The 6,112-nt window shown below is 41.6% G+C and overlaps 1 non-coding gene across 1 annotated transcript; it reads left to right on the forward strand.

Moving 5' to 3' along the window:
• The first annotated feature begins 2,684 nt into the window (after positions 1 to 2,684).
• On the forward strand, positions 2,685 to 2,791 carry LOC113931587. The gene has a single exon (XR_003522754.1). It is a non-coding gene; the product is annotated as a U6 spliceosomal RNA (small nuclear RNA).
• Positions 2,792 to 6,112: the final 3,321 nt, after the last annotated feature.

Consider the following 6,112-nt stretch of genomic DNA (forward strand, 5'->3'; position numbering starts at 1 on the left):
AATAATATTAGCGCACACTTGTGGAGTGTGTATCATACACCTGGCAAGGTTCTAGGGATTTACATGTATTCACACTTTTGATACTCAATACAATTATGAGATAGGTACTATTATTTTCCCTATTATATAGATGAGGAAGCTGGAATGCAAAGCCGTTAAGTAACTTGCTCAAAGCCACAGAGCCAGCAGGTCGAAGAGCTGGGATTTCTAAGCATTCTAGCTTTAGAATCTGTGCTCTTAACCAACATACCATGTGATGAAACATTTAGTAAACTTGAAAGGGAGTGCAATGTTATTAGGATTTATTCTGAATGTGAATAAAATCAGCAATGCCGCTATGAAATACATATTAATTTAATTGCCTAACACCAAAGTTTTTACATTTGGAGATTTTATGAAAGAGTATGTTTTAAAAATAAGAAGCCCTGGGCTTTAGGGCTGCCTTCCTGGAAATTTTTTAAGGTCCCCTCTAGCACCAGTGCTGGCCCAACAAACAATGTTTCCCAGGCAGTGTGTACTTTGCTCAGACTGGAACCAGTGTGTGATCCAATCACTGGTTGTCATTCTCCCTTCCAGTTGCTTTTCGAACTGCTATGCTACCTCTTGCATGAGGTTAACCACATGCCCCAAAGAGCTCCAGGAATCATATCTATGGGCTGGTCTTGAGGTCCTAGTTGCAGGAGGCCAGCCTGGTGAGCCCAATGTTCCCACCAGCCAGTATGATATTTCTTTCATGAAATTGCCTAAGACTTGCTGATTGGAATGGCTCTCACTCGTATCACACAGAGGACAAGTATCTCTAAGCTATCGATGGTCCATCACTGACCCTTGGGCAAAGCTGCTTCCAGCCTATAGCACCCAAAGGTGGCAACGTTGGCAGCAGGCACCCATTACTATGTGTGTTCCCCTGCTGGCACACAAGCTAATCCTCTACCACCCCCAACAGCCTCCAAAGCTGCTGGTGGCACTCCAAGGGAGGCCATGCCTGTGTCCTCAAAGGCTTTGGAGGCCATCACTCAACAATGCCAACAGTATATTCATGTCCCTTCTTGCCTCTGATTGATGTGATGTGATGATTCTGTGCTCTCCCAAATCAGTCTCAAGCCATGTGGGACAGAGACAGACATTACTTGTGCAAATGGGACTGCTCTTCTCACTCAGCCCTGGGACCCTCATCTATCCTCCACTCTCCTCCCCCCTGGTGGCTTTGAGTACAGAACAGGGGTATAGTCAACACTGAGAGAGATTGAATTCTAGGAATGCAGTGGTGAAGGCCTAAAGAGGTCAAGAGAAGATATGCTTGAGTGATGTGCTGTTCTACCTTTGTGCTATAAAATGCTGAGTGATTAATTTAACATGACCAGAAAAGGGCTTATTCACATTTTCCTGCATACTCTGAAGGAGACTTGCATTTGTGATCATTATCAACAAAACAGTTACAACATCTGAAAGAGTCATGGGCAGCAGAATGAATGATGCATTGTTAATGTGTAATTATGTCACTAGCAGTATGTAACTGTTATTAGGGAACTGGAGGGACAAAAAGCTTCAGTAGCCTCCGGTTTAGCTGGGAGGTTTTTTTTTTTTCCTAATCACGAATGGATGTTGAGTGATTTTTTTAAATGACGATGTCCTCTGATTCGTGTTATGCAAGAAAAAATGCCCATCTCAACTTAGCAGCAAAAATTGGATCAAAGACTTGACATTATGACCCCTACAAATATTGTAACCATTTCTCATCAAGGACATTAGCAAAGAGCGATTTTTTTTCATTAATCACAAAAAAAGGGGATCTTTAGGAATTCCATTTGCCAGAAAGTAATCTCACCTACTTTCCTTTATGGAAAAATGTGAAAGCCACAGCCAGTTTTACATTTCCAAGAATGTGAAATTGAACCCCAAATTCTAAGGATTGGAGAATAAACTAGCATTGTTCAGTTCATCTTCCTCATCTATCACTGATTGTGTGAATTGGGAGCTCCAGATAGAAGTTATTGAACTACAGTGCAATATAATACTAAAAGTGAAATAATCGTATTTATTTATCCTAAATATAAAAACAGTGTGCAATGATCCTTTCCATGTTCAATATGAACTATCAATTTATGAAGAGCTTCTTTCTGTTTTGAAACCGAATTCAATGGAATATCAAAATCAGATAGAAGACTCAAGGATGAATTCGACCCTGTACCTCACAATATGAAATATAAGACCTGACATTTCATGTTTTCTCAGAAGTATCTGTTTTCCAGTTCTGAACCCAAAAAGTATGAAACATGAAAGGAAATAATTAATAATTTCCTGTGTCTATTTTCAATTTGCACTTCCTCATGTATATGGTAAAATATGATCTCCATCAGTATATCTGTGTTTATTATGTTATCTCTTCACGCTGTATTTCAGTAAAAACAAAGAAATCTTGATTATATTTCTGGCAGTTGATTTTCCATACATCTGCCCTGCTTCACTAATTTATCTGCTTTGTCTATAGATGCCCTTAAGTTCATGACTCATGCAGTAAGTATTCACCAAATGATGGCTGAGCTGAATGCACTGCAAACACTACTGATGTTATGCTTTGTTCATTGAATTTTCTTTTGATTTCTGTGTTGCTTCAATCCATAAACAGAGCAATAGCAAAAACTTAGGTGCAAAGCCAGCACTGAATAAAGATTCGTACAACAGTGCTCGCTTCGGCAGCACATATACGAAAATTGGAACGATACAGAGAAGATTAGCATGGCCCCTGCGCAAGGATGACACACAAATTCGTGAAGCATTCCATATTTTTTGATTAACATAACATAATAATAAAAAAATGTAAACATTAAAAAAAGATTCGTACAACAGAATTTCAAATGTTGGTACAGAGCATTAAAATAATACTGGATCCAGAGGTGATACTCAGCATATTTAGAATGCTAATTCTCAGAAGGCTAATAAAAATATTACCAATTGATCTATATAAAATAAATAAATAAAAATACCTAAAACTCCATTGAAAGGCCCAGCATTTCTCAAGCATTTTTTAAAATCAGTCTACTCCAATCATGGCTTAATCTGTAAGAGCATAAATAGATGCATTTCTCTCATTGTCTTTCTCCATGATTCAAACACCCAAATGTAACTTTCGCAATTCCAAAAAAAAAAAAGATTCCTATTGCAAACTTCTCTTTTTTCACATTTTAATGTAATGACTGGCATATCTGGGGGTGAGGGAATATTTCTTCACTTTTTGGATCCTTATTTTTGCCTTGCCACAATTTACTAATTTTCTCCAATTATGAATATAGTCTGCTTCACATCCTTTTCTGGAATGAAGTAGGATGTAAATGTACACATTCTTTCCTAGTATTCTTCAGGTAAGAGAAAGCATATGCTATAACAGGGCCTGAGGCAACTTAACTAACGCAGTCTTATGTAAGCAACTTAACTAACTAACGCAGTCTTATGTAAGCACTTTCTGTAAGGTTTCATTTTTGTAAATATATTTCTAGTGAAAAATTTGAGTCATTTTCAGGTTTTTACTTTGGCACATAGAAAACAAGAAGCTATTACCTAGCCTGGGCTTAATAAGCACACACACACACACACACACACACACACACACACACACACACACAATCAAAAAGACCAAAGAAATAAACTCCACTGCTCAAATCTAGTATTTGTCCAAAAGTTTAATGATTGCATCAAAAGTCTTTCAAAATGACTGCCAGTTGATAAAGAGTCACCATTGGTAGAAAACTACCCCCAAGACAAGAGACTAGAAATGCATTTTCTCTTCAGAGTGAAATGAAAAAGGATTATAAATGGGAATGGAAAACATGCAAGTGAATTCAATCACTCATTTAACAGGAACGATGGAGCAACTTTGTGTCAGTTTCTATTCAAGGTGCTAGAGACACAACTGAACACATCAGTCCAAGTCCTTGTCCTCATAAAACCTATATGCTGATAGGGGCGCCTGGGTGGCTCAGTCAAACATCTGCCTTCGGCTCAGGTCATGATCCCAGGGTCCTGGGATGGAGCCCCGCATCGGGCTCCCTGCTCAGCGGGAAGCCTGCTTCTCCTTCTCCCACTCCTCCTGCTTGTGTTCCCTCTCTCGCTGTCTCTCTCTCTGTCAAATAAATAAATAAAATCTTTAAAAAAAAAACCCATATGCTGATGAATGAGACACTGATAGACAGCTAAAAAATAAATAAATGTGATACAGGGTTGGGTGTGTCTGTAAAGAAAATAACAGAGGGTAAGGAGATGGAGTCATTGAGGGCAGGGTACTATTTCAGATAGAGTGGTCAGGGAAGGCTCTAACAGAAGGGAACATTTGAGCAGAGACCTGAATGAAATGAAGGAGTTAGGTATGCAAGGATCTGAAGGAAAAGCATTCAAGGCAGAGAAAACTGCCAGAGCAAAGGCTCTAAGGCACAAAAAAGTTTGGAGTGTTCCAGTGTGACTCAAACAGAGTGAACAAGTCAGAGAGAAGCTGGAGATGAGGTGATAAATATCATAGAAGCTAGACTATGCCAGGCTATGGCAGGTTTTTTTTTTTAATAGCCACGAATTCTTTGACACTCCTCTCTTTAAGAAGTGGGCTCTAAGTTACCTCCTTTTGGAGCTGGTGGGCTTTGAAGTCCTTCAACCAATAGAGAACTGTGACACTAAACACTTTCCAAGGCAGCACCTTAAAATGACCATGCAGGTTTCACTTGGTTTCTTGGATACTTGCTTCAACTATGCTGAGGCTGTCATGCTGGAGAGGTCACATTTAAGCACTCCAGTCAAGAGTTCCAGCTAAACCTAGATTTCCATTCATCCCACCAAGGAGCCAGACAGACATGTGAATGAAACAGACTGTCCAGATCAGCCTATCCACTGAGTGAGTCCTCTGAGTGATTTCAGTTGACTCCATCATCAGGCAGAACCAACCAGTCAACACCTGCCCCAAGTTTCTAAAGTATAAAACAGTTGTGTTTTAAGTCACTAAGTTTTGAAGTGATTTACTATACAGCAATAGTAACTGGAACCAGGGCCCTTGGGGCACAGTAAGAATTTGTTTTCTATTCTGATTATGATAGCAAGCCATTGAAGTTTTGAGCAAGGAAATAATGTGATCAGATTTACAGTTTTTAAAAAGTCATTTGGGCCAATTAGTAAAAGGTGAGCTATAGGATTGTAAGAGTGAATGCAGGAATACCATTATGAGGTTCCTGCAGAATCCTGGCAAGAGAAGAGGGGGGCTTGAACTAGGGAGATCACAGCAGAGGAGTGAGACATAGTTGGATTTAGATTATGTTTGGAAAGTGGAGCCCAGAGGATTTGCTGATATGGGATGTGAGAGAAAGAAGGAAGGACTGCATCTTAGTTTTTGGCCCAGGCTACTGGGAGAATTATGGTAGTCTTAAAAAAGACTAAGGGGAGATGCATATTTGGGCACAGAAGGAGGGTCATAAGTTAATTTTTGGACACGTTAACAGGCTTTTTAAAATTTAAGTATAGTTGGGGGTGGAGCAAGATGGCAGAGGAGTAGGAGACCTGGATTTCGTCTGGTTTCAGGAATTCAGCTGAATAGGGATCAAACCATTCTGAACACCTACGAACTCAACAGGAGATCGAAGAAGAGAGTAGCAACAACTCTCTGAACAGAAATGCGACCACTTTCTGGAAGGTAGGGCGTGCGGAGAAGTGAATCCGAGGCAATATTCGGGAGGATAGACGGCGGGGGAGGGGGCCTCCGTCGGCCGCTTCTGGCAAGTGATAGAGCCGCGGAGCACAAAATCGGACCTTTTAGAAGTCGGCTCCGCTGAGGGACGTCTCTCCAGTGGCCAAGCGGGGGGTGGAACCCTCGCGGGACAGTGTGGTCTCAGGACCCTCGGGGTCACAGAAAGACCGGGGGTGCCTGAGTGCGGCAGAGCTCCCAGGGATCGGAGCGGGGAAGCCGGCTGCAGAGACGGAGCCAAGGCGCGGGCTCTCAGCTCGGGGTGGCCATAAACTGTGATCCGCGGCCCAGTCGGGCCACTGCTCCTCCAGCAGGGACCCAACAGGTGGCAGATCCGGGGAGACTCCCCTTCCTCCCCTGGGAGGAGCAGCGCGGGAACGCACCGCAGGAATC

This window comes from Zalophus californianus, chromosome X, assembly GCF_009762305.2.
Source record: "Zalophus californianus isolate mZalCal1 chromosome X, mZalCal1.pri.v2, whole genome shotgun sequence".
NCBI classification, from domain to species: Eukaryota; Metazoa; Chordata; class Mammalia; order Carnivora; family Otariidae; genus Zalophus; species Zalophus californianus.